General features: G+C 44.7%; 1 long non-coding RNA gene across 1 annotated transcript; it reads right to left on the reverse strand.

Moving 5' to 3' along the window:
* Window positions 1-1092: 1092 nt before the first annotated feature.
* On the reverse strand, window positions 1093-10055 carry LOC143434402 (uncharacterized). The gene is made up of 3 exons (XR_013103873.1): window positions 9907-10055; window positions 7798-8106; window positions 1093-1476 (listed from the first exon to the last, which is right to left on the reverse strand). It is a non-coding gene; the product is annotated as an uncharacterized LOC143434402 (long non-coding RNA).
* Window positions 10056-11041: the final 986 nt, after the last annotated feature.

Raw genomic sequence — 11041 nt, forward strand, 5'->3', positions numbered from 1 at the left:
ATCTTTATGACTATCTTGTGAGGCAGGTTGTGAGTGGTCACAGCACCTGTGTATATCCTAGCTTGGACAAAATTGTCCAATAAATACAACTTTCTTGTTGTTACTGGTGTCACCGGCTTAGTGACCAGGATCGATGGTCTCTCCAGTTCTCAGTTTTCATCAGCTGCCATGTTGGGCTTGAACTCGACAGCAATCAGTGTTCTACCAGGCCTTAACTGTACAAGGTGGGATTCTTGGACATGGCATTTGGAAAAAGAGTTCTATGACCACAAAACTCTGACATATCTTAGGATCAGCATTAAACAGGGTCTTGACCAAGGTCACCCAGTAAGTCTGTAGCTGACATGGAAGTGGGTATGTGATTGGATACATACAATGAAGTCTTTAGGGGTGTGGCTTTTACTTCAAGCCACACCAAAAATGAGGATGGGGCCTCCGCTGCCCAGGAGTTCTGCCACGTAACCAGCCTCTGGTGTCTGCCTCCTGTGGACCCGAGAAGACCCACTGTGTCACTGGGCAAGGGCTTCCTCTCTATAGGACTGCTATGTCAAAACAAGCAGTTCTGTGGTAATTCACCTTCCAGACAGGAAAAACTCACCTTGTCTCATAACAAGAGAAGCAAAATTCCCCTAGAAACTTCCTCATTTTGACAAGAGCCCTAGTGGTCGGTTAGTCCAGTAAACAGTTCTGAAGCAACCATCAGTTTCAGCTGCCAGCACTTCTCCCAGCTGCTCCCTTGCAGCCACCTTCTGGCCCCTGTCCTCTGCCTCTCTCTCCTCTCATTTCTCCTGGGTTCTGGACCCATCTGATCCTAGAAACAGCAGAGTTTCCCCTGAGACAAAGCCAGTGGGTAAGCAGACTTCACTAAGGTTTTTAGCCTTTTAAATAAGTGACCAGGTACCTGCAATATGCTTCTTTAAGCTGACATCAATCAGTTCATTTTTGGTAAGAATTAGTAACGTCATATGTTTTTCTCGATTCTAAGCACTTCCCATCTCTTTTTATTACTTTGTACTCACCCCATCCTCGACCCCCATGTTTTCAGACAGCTCTTCATGAAGCCTGGACTCACCTCGAATCCACAACCCTACTTCAGTCTCCTGAGCACAAACATCACACTTTGCTCCATATGTATTCTCACAGGCAAGAACCCTTCCTCTTTTGTAGATGTGGCATCTGGCTGATGTCCCAAATGATCACATATTAAGGGCCTCCTGTGTACTCTTATCCAAGCAATATGCTTCTGGGGGATCCAGCCCACCAACAGCCCATAGCTTCCTTCAAAGTGCCTATGACGTGAACAGCACCTTTACAAATAAGGAAACTGAAATTCAGAGAAAGACTTTACCTGAGTAGAATGACCTGGTAGTGACTGCAACAACACCAGCAGCAACACCCCTCCAGGTATCACAGAGGGTTTATCATCACTGGCTTCACAGGACAAGTGTGACCGCATCCAGACGGAGATTCTGAGATCTAAAGAGTTGAAGGCAGAGATGTAGAAGGGAAGCTAGAGTTAGAACTTAGGTTTTCTGACTTGGCCCAATTTAGCAAATGAAAAGCCTCTTATAGCTCCAGCCACAGGGGAAAGTGAGAGTGCCTCACACCCTCCGGATACCTGTATGCCACTCTGAATGCCACAGTTTGTAAATAGGGGACAAACTGAGTGTCCACTTGTCTCAAAAAACTTAGCTACATACTCATAGTCCATGGGGCCCCTGGACAGCCCGGCTGTAACTGGTGGTCTCTTGTGCTGTGCTTGGCTATGGTAACAGGGAAGCTCTCAGATGGGAGCAGCACTGGGGCAGTTCGGGTTTAAACACAGAGAAGTGTTTGTGGTGTACGGGGAGCCTGCGGGGAGCAGAATGCAGGGCTCGAGCACACCTGAGCCTCTTTACAGCTCTCATCTGTACCATCCTGATTTGGCTTGATGGCCTTGGAGATTGAACTGGAATGCAAAGGCCGGTTCTCTTCCTCACCCGATTTGCATTCTTCCATGCAAACAGCTTGAGGTTGCCTATCGGGTAGCTCTTGGATATGGTTCTGCACCAACTGACTATGAAAGATCCCTCTGAGCCAGGCCTGGAGGATCAAACACAACACTCTGAAGGTGGAGGCAGGAGGATCAAGAGTTTAAGGTCATCTTTGGCTACATAGAGAATTTGAAGCCAAACTGAGTTCTGGTCTCAACTTCCCTGAAATGACTGACTGTAATTTGGAAGCCAAATAAATCCCCCTTTCCTCCAGGTTGCTTGTAGGGATATTTTATCACAACAACAGATATGAAACTCGAACAATGTGTTAAAACTGATCCTCCTCTAATATGTGAGGCTGCTGCCATGGAGGGTAAACTGAGACCTTTCATTGTCCTAAGGTCAAGTAGTTCCTATGTCCAAATGGCATGTGACAAGAGGCATCCTGGGTAAAGCTGGACTTTGACGCTACAACACCACTCACATTCCCAATCAATAAAAGTCAGGAAGTGACTAAAAGGGACAGTATTGATTCTATGCCAATGCAGCCTGGATTGACTTGCTAAAGTCCCACACGTGATATCACATTAGACTGAATGAGTCAAATGGGTGAACATATTAATACTTTCAGTCAATTGCTCTCTGAGTACTGTTGGATCCTGGCCTGGGGAGAGAAGTTGGATCCTTGACCCTGGGGATGACTATTCCCTGGAGAGGTGGGGGGAGGGAGGACATACAAGGAAACCATGTGTTTTATCAGATGGGGCCTGTTTGGAGTGTGGAAAGAGAAGAGACTCAGGTTTTCTAAAACTACACTGGTACACAAAGTGTACACCAAGACAGTGGCCAATCTTGGAGCACTCAGAATTTAGGAAAAGGAAAATCCTGCCTCCATGGTACTGAGGCAAGAGCCTCCTGTCGTACCTCTGTGCCACCATGCTGGCAGGTTGGTCATAGGAGAAGGAAAGGATGTGAGGGACCCAAGACTGGGTCTGGCTCAGACATTTGCTAAAAGCTATTCCTCGAATTGTACTCGAATTGTACTTCTGACCTACCATGTATGACTCTATCTAAGATTCTGGAAATATGATAAAATTGGACATTTGTTATGAGTGGACAGTGAAGGGAAAGGCTGAACTGGGCATCGAAGATTCCAGGGACTTGCTTCCCAGGAGTCTGCAGGACAAAAGCCTTGGGACAATGTTGATACCAGCAAATGGGTGAGACAAGGCAGAGATCAAGGACACAGCGGGTAGGGCACAGCCTACCACCATCAGCATGTGGACAGCACTGGCTTTTTGCACTTCCTTGCCTCCCAAAGCCAGTTCTGCTGCTCCTGTCCAAGTGACCTGGATGGAGCATTTACTCAAAACCCACAGGAAAGCACGAATCTCAGCTGCTGCTCCTTTCCTCTGGGTTCTCACTCTGGGGAGAGAACAGATTTTTGTGTTAGGGGCAGGACCAGGGACCAAACATGGATTTTTCCAATCATATAACCAGGCCTCTCCGTCATTCAGTAACTATTCTTTTACTGTTGTGTCTTAGTGTCATTTCTGTTGTTGTGATAAAATAGCCTGATATAAAGAAAACATAGGGAAGAAGTGTTTATCCAGCTTACAATTCCAGGTTGCAGTCTATCTTTGTGGAGCCAGACCCTGTTTAAAAACATCTAGAGGAAACTCGGCATTTCTTTTTCATTTGTTGCTTAAGAGACCACCTCTTCCTGTCTGCTTGCCTCCTGTGACTAATTGGAGACATATGTCTGCAAGATGCAACATTATGTTGTGGTGAGCAACTGGCTTGTGAAGCAGACAACTGTGTTTGTAAATAAAGCGTTGAATATATAGGTTGCTACCTATAGATTTTTGTTTTGTTTTTGTTTCTTGAACTACATGGGAAAATTGAATTGTTACAATAGGAAGATAGAATGGGCTTTGTGATTACAAATATTAACTCAGGCTCTTCAGGAAAGTTTACCAACCCATAGTGTATGCTTCTTTGCTTGTAGTCCTCTTCTCTTCTCTTCTCTTCTCTTCTCTTCTCCTCTCTTCTCTTCTCTTCTCTTCTCTTCTCTTCCTTTTCTTCTTTTCTCTCTCCTTCTCTTTCTTTCTTTCCTTCCTTCTTTTGTAGTTTTTCTGAATACTATCTCCCAATTTATATCACAGCTCTGCAGTTTAATTTTTAGCTACATCTGATCTAATAAATACACTTTTGCAGTGTTTTGGATTAAATCCAGAGCTTGTTAATGTTAGGTGAGCCTCTGCCACTTAGCAGACTTCTTATTCATTAATTTCTTAGTTGTGATTACTGCATGCTATAGTTTAGAATTTCCACTCCTTTCCTTTTCCGACCAGTCTCTCTGTATAGGTTCTACCTTCCTGATGAAATGTTCAGTGTTTCATTTTATTTTTGAATGCCGAAAACATTGGCTCTGAATTCTGTACCCAATCTTTTCACTATATGAATGTTTTTTTCTTTACAGGGTCTCACCATGTAACCCAGGCTGCCCTTGAATAGTAGAATATCACTATATAACACAGGTTGTTCTTGAACCACTAGTTATGCTGGGATTATAGGCATGGGGCATTACACGTAACACAATCTGAAATTGTATAGGCTTGTTTCTTTTGTCTTGGATGTCACTCACACAGACCTTATTCTGCTAGGATTTTATTTGCAGAAACCACCTGAGTTTTGACTGAAAGTGTCTGCCTACATACAGCATGTGAGTTCGGACCAACACCCTAGGCCCAACCTGGCGGGACCTTCTTAACTGCAGTTCTTGCTTGGGATACTCTGAGTCTTTCACCTGAGGACTTTCATGTTGTTTCCGATTCACTTTCTCTCACTGCAGTAGTTCCCAGGCCCCTCCTCACTGACCTCATTTAGGAAACTCCATCTACTGCTGTCTGCTCTGCACCCAGTGACTGTTTGGTCTGGGCTGCAGTGTGGCCAGGCTTTGAGAGTTTTAGAGTCCTCCAAGTGTTCTAGCCCACAGACAGGCTTCAAATGCTCTGCTCAAGAGTAAAACATCCCTTGGTACTGCAACTTTATGTGTCCTATTGACTAGGCTCTTTCCCTATAGGTTTCTGTATCTGTCTTGTACAGTGAAGCTACCAAATACCATAGCGACAGACTGTAGCTACTTTTCCTTATTTGGGCAAATTTAACTTCTTGCCCCTCATAAGGCCCCAGGTTTTGACATGAATAGGTTTTCTTTCACCCATTTCCCTGTGAACTTTCATTGTTCCTGCTAAGAAATTTTACTGCCACATTGGTTTCAGACTTCCTCTTTCCACCCCAGCCCCACGCAATACCATTTTGGTTGAATGTGTTCTTCTTAGAATCATCCTCTTCCTTATTTCTCAGAGCGACTTCTTTTGTGCAAGTTCTCAACCTTCCTAATGCTGAGACCCTTTAGTACAGTTGTGGTGACCCCCAACCATAACATTATTTTCCTTGCTATTTCATAAACTGTAATTTTGCTACTGTCATGAGTCATACTTAAAATATCTGATATGCAACCCCAGTGAAAGAGTCAGTTAACCCCCAAAGGGGTCACAACCCACAGGTTGAGAACCATCAGTATAGATTAAGTAAATTCTTTCCTCCATCTTTACTGAGGTTTTTTTTTTTTTTTTTTTTTTTTGATTGAATTTCCTATTTCCAGAAGAAAGTATCATGTCTTAAGACCAGGTTTCACACAAGGCAAAACAAAAAAACAAAGAAACAAACAAACAAAAAAAACCCTTTTTACAGTCCTTAAATCCTCGGAGCATGCAGAAGCCCACCTATGGAAACCAATTACTGTGCCAGCTGTTTTGTTTATTTGTTTGTTTTTGTTTGTTGTTTTTTTTTTTTTTTTTTTTTGTTAACATGCCACAAGCCAGAGACGTGTTGGAAGAGGTAATCTAAGTAGAGAAAATGCCTCCATCAGATTGACTTTTAGGCAAGCCTGTCGTTTTCTTGAGAATAATTGATATGGGTGGACCCAGCCCATTGTGGGTGGTGCCACCTCTTGGCCAGTGGGTCTTGATTTGTGTGTGTGTGTGTGTGTGTGTGTGTGTGTGTGTGTGTCAAGCTGAGTAGAGCGAGCTAATAAGCAAATTCCCCCAAGACCTCAGTTTTAGTTCCTGCCTCCAGGTTTCTGCCTGAGTTCCTTCCTAAGCTCCCATTATGACCCACTGTGAACTGGATGTATAAGCCCTTTCTTCCTCGAGGTGATTTTGCTCATAGTGTTTTCATTACAACCAGAGAAAGCAAACTAGGACAACCATTTAGCCCAATGATTTCTTTTGGAAATTTCATGTACCATCCCTGAGCTGCTGCCATCTGAGTAACCCTGAATCTTAAGCCGTTCCCAACCAATTGTCAGGAAAAGAATTCTTTTAATCGATAGTCTAACCACACATCCTGCATCAACACATCTCCAGAAACACCTATTATTATTATATTATTTAATTACTTTTTTTTTTTTACAGTCCAGTCATTACCCACCTCCCTGTCTGTTCTCCTATAGTTCCTCATCCCATTCCTCCTCCCTCCTGTCTTCAAGAGGATTCTCCCCACCCCCAGCAGTCCTCCCCACTCCCTCAAGTCTCTTGAGGGTTAGGCATGGCTTCTCTCACTGAGGTCAGACTAGGCAGTCCTCGGCTGTATATGTATGGGGCATCGGACCAGCTAGTGTATACTGCCTGGTTGGGCAACACCTATTATTAGCTCTTCCCCTAACCCAGCCTTACTTAGGGTTTGCTGACTCCAAAGCCAAGCATCTCTGGATTTGTTCAACGCCTTAACTTGTATTTTAACCTCCACGTGATTTTCCTTGTGTGACTCAGATCAGTACCTTCTCTGTCCTGTCAATCACCTATCTTTCCTCTATCCAGTCTTGTCTCTTCAAGTTGTGTTGAATTCTCTGTCAGCCTGCCTGCTTTATTTATGAGTCTCTATAATTTCTCTTGGTTGTATTATAGTTCATTTTCTTTTCATTGAGGCCTCTGGTAAGAAAAGAGACAAAACCCACTGTCTCAAAAATGTGCCCACATTCACTCCAGGCTTGTCCATTACGGATAATTCTCTCATGGTTTTGTTAAGATGGCTTCAGATTTGTGCACGAATTTGAGTTGTCAGTTCAGGGGTTACTGTGTGCTCTGATTCAAGGGCGTGGGAAACCTCATCAGTTCTTCTCCTGACTGTAACCTCCTTTGAGTTCTTACCCTTTCTTCATGTTAGACTTGTCACTAAAATACTCCCCTGCTGCTAAGTCGAAGAGACATGGTTTGAATGCAAATTTGTGAGCTTGAAGCATGGTCTAAGGGGTTACCCTAGAGCAGAGTGTGGAAGGACAGAGAGGTAAGTGTGACAGAGGATTAAGGATCTGGACGATTCAGACACTGCTGCACACAATTACAGCAGGCGGTGCAGAAGGACAGGATGGAGAGAATGAGCAGAAGATCCTATTTATTGTTACTTCATTTTTCGTTTGCTAACATTTTCCAGTAAGGGAAACTACATATATCCTCTTTGCACACACACCTTAACCTACCTTGTGGCAAAATTTCAGAAATTCTAAAAGATTCAAGATTACATCAGTAATGTCCCGCTCCCCTCTACCCGCATTGTATGCAGGTTAGAATTAGTGACAATATAAGCAGCAAGTGAGAGATGCCAAGGCAACACATGTTGTGTAGAACAGGTGTCACCTGTCCTGAGCACCTAGAAGATGGCCTGTGGAGTTGTGTCATCACCGAATTCCCATGTGTGTTGTCACTGGCCACCATCAAGGGACTTCCAATTAACGGCAGGTGGCTCACTATCTTCCTACCTGTTTTGATGTCTTCAGACTTCCCTGTCTTCCATTCTGGAGAAGTGCCATCTCCCCTAACAATTCCAAAACCTCTAAAGGTGATTGCAGTGCAAAACAGTGGGACACGGGTAGCAGGAACCCGAGGTTTCCATTCCAGTGCAGCGGAAGAGGTGGGAAAAGCCAGAGGTGGGGAAGGAGGCCGTTGACGTCGAGGTTGCTTGAGTTTCCATCTCATAGTGCCTTCCTTTTTCTCCCAAGGTCAGTGCAACAAAAAAGGTTTCAAGATCCTCTGTCAATTTCTGAATGCTCCTCTGTCTATAAGTGCTCCTGTTAGAGAATGAGGCAAATCAGACAATGGTGTAGCTGGCAGGCATGTGTGCATCCCTGTGTGTGTGTCAAGTATGTTTCATTTGCTTCAGAGGAACTGTCAAAACCACCTTGAGGGGAGGGGATGAGTTAACAAAGGGAGTCTAATCCAGGTACTGGTGCTCGCCTGTAATCCAAGCGTTTGGGAGGTGGTCATCGGAGGGTCTTGAGTTCAAATGTCTGTGTGTTTGTGTGCCTGTGTGCCTCTGTGTGTGCCTGTGTGTGCCTGTGTGCTTCTGTGTGTTTGTGTGCCTGTGTGCCTCTGTGTGTGCCTGTGTGCTTCTGTGTGTTTGTGTGCCTGTGTGCCTCTGTGTATGTCTGTGTGTCTGTGTGCCTGTGTGCCTCTGTGTGTGTCTGTATGTCTGTGTGCCTGTGTGCCTCTGTGTGTGTCTGTGTGCCTGTGTGCCTGTGTGCCTCTGTGTGTGTCTGTATGTCTGTGTGCCTGTGTGCCTCTGTGTGTGTCTGTGTGCCTGTGTGTGTCTGTGTGTCTGTGTGCCATAGCTCACACACATATAGAGGCTAGAGGACAATTTGTTCTTTCTTGTTCTTTTCTTCCACTGTGTAGTGTAGGTTCTGGGGATCTTGGCTTATCAGGCTTAACAGTAAGTGCCTTTAGCTGCCGAGCCTCCTTGAATAAAACTGTTTTTAAGAGCAGATATGAAAAGATTGCCACCTGCTGCCAAGCATTTTCATGATAGCTGATAACCTCTCCTTGCTCAAACTGATGGCCCCCTCCTTGCTGTCTTTCCATGGCCCTGGGTCATTTCCCTGCTATACCAGGAACCCATGTGTTCAGTCTCCCTGGGAAGGCAATTGGAGTCTTTGTGTCACAACTAGTGCCTCATCCACTGAGGGAATGACACTGTCTTGTGACAGTGACACAGTGCTGTGTGCGGATGTATTCAAATTTATATGACAATACTTAAAGGGAAGCCAGAGGCCTTGAATTAACCTTGGATTCAGACTCAAACGTGCCTTCTACTTCTTTCCATGCTGAGCCGTCTTAGTGGTACTTAGTGGTGGGTGGCCCTTGAGATTGTTTCCCCATCTCTCTTATCTCTCCTTCCTGGTGCAGCTGGGTGAACCCAGGTCTTTGCATATGCAAAGCAAGGGCTCGAAAGGAGTGACAGTTATCTACAGTTAGCCCTGGCCTAACCCTTCCCTATTCTAAGAAGATCTTTGCATAGTCATTTATGTAATCCTCATGATAATCCTGTGTTAGTCCCTTACAATAAGGAGAGAAACCTGGCAACTCAGATTGGCTAATAGATTGCTAAACTTTACAACGCTGATGATAAGAGAGCTGGAATCTGACCCCAGGAAATCCATATCTTCCACAAGCCAAGGGGTTTGGTCATATTATCTATTGTCCCCTGTCTTAAATCAGTTTCAATGACTGGTTCTGGCATTGAAAGGGCTTAGTACTGAGCTGGCATTCCTTGCTTCTTGATGATGTAAGTAAAAGGCAGTTCTGAGGTTATGCCTCCAAGATTATACCTTCTTTGTACCCAGTAACCCAGACAAGCAACTCTGATATTAGTGTGTAAGCAGTAAGGCCAGTAGACCGGTATGGAATTGGCAACCCGGGGCCATTTCTGACTTTTTCAAATGGTCAGTCTAGTGCTTGCTGAGCCCCCACTTACTCGGGTCCAAGCTTGGTTGCTGGCCTTTTCCTTATACATCTCCTTTGATGCTCACAGAAATCCTTTGGAGTGTATCTACCTACTTTTTTTTTTTTCTTTCACGAGGAAACAGACTTACCAGCTGAAAATCAGACACCGGCTGGGTCAGTAGTCAGGCACAAGTTCCAGTCCCTTTCTACCCCACAGCTCTTCAGGCTGAATCCGGGAACTAAGTGGAACTTGACATCCAGTAGGTGAGGAAGCAGGGTTACATCAGGTGGCAGACTGAAATGACGGTCAACTTTGACAGGAAACATGAGTCAAAGGGGGAAGTGACATGACCTCTAGAAGATACTCAGGTGTGACGCAGAGTGTTCGCAGAGTGACCGTCAGCTTGGAAAAACCGAGTCATATAAAGTGAGTCTCATTCACTCCCAAGCTCCAGGGTCCGTCAGCGTGATGAGTGTGTTTACTGCAGCTTTGAAGAGAGTTGCTAGTGATGTGCCTAATTGGAGAATGCTCTTGTGGGGGAGCCCAGCCAGCAGTACCAGCTGAAGGAGAGCTAGAGAGGCTGGGAGAATTGGGGTCCTGTTGAGGCAAACACAACCTTGCTGGGAGTCTTAGGAGGAATCAATAAAAGGGTTGTAACTAAGGCATTTCAGTCCCTACCAAGCACTTGGATGCCTTTTGGGATAACTACATCCTAAAAGCTGTGGACTTTGGTCTGGGAAGCAGGGAAGGAGTGTTAATGGACAGGAACGCCCTGAGATGTGTTCCACTGAGGGACATTATTCAGGGACGGATGCAGAACTAGTTGAAGTCGTTCAAAGGCATTCATTTTAATGTTCTGATTTTTCTCTGTGGGAAACTGCTTTCAACCAGCTCCTTTCAATTTAGATCGAATCGTATTCTTTTCATCCGCTGCAAGCATTTATTTGCCATTAGTCTTTTTAAAGCGTTAGACAATGGGTGCACACTTGCTGAGCTGCTGACTCTCCAAGCCGAAGCATTTGAGATTAATTTCTAACTACTGGCCCAAAACTATTAGAAGAAAACAAGAGTCAATGTCGTTATTGCTCAACAGATTAAAACAAAAATAACTCTTGACACTGGAGAATGGATAGGCACGAAGCTGTCCTCTTTGAGCTTTAGTCGAGCTGCGGGGATGTGACATCCATACAAGCCAGGATATTGTTTCATTGAGAAAGCTGGCACTGTAATAGACTAGTGAGGTTTGTGTTCCTAGCTCAGTATATATGCAAAGGAAGATGTGC

The sequence above is a fragment of the Arvicanthis niloticus genome, chromosome 14 (assembly GCF_011762505.2).
Source record: "Arvicanthis niloticus isolate mArvNil1 chromosome 14, mArvNil1.pat.X, whole genome shotgun sequence".
NCBI classification, from domain to species: Eukaryota; Metazoa; Chordata; class Mammalia; order Rodentia; family Muridae; genus Arvicanthis; species Arvicanthis niloticus.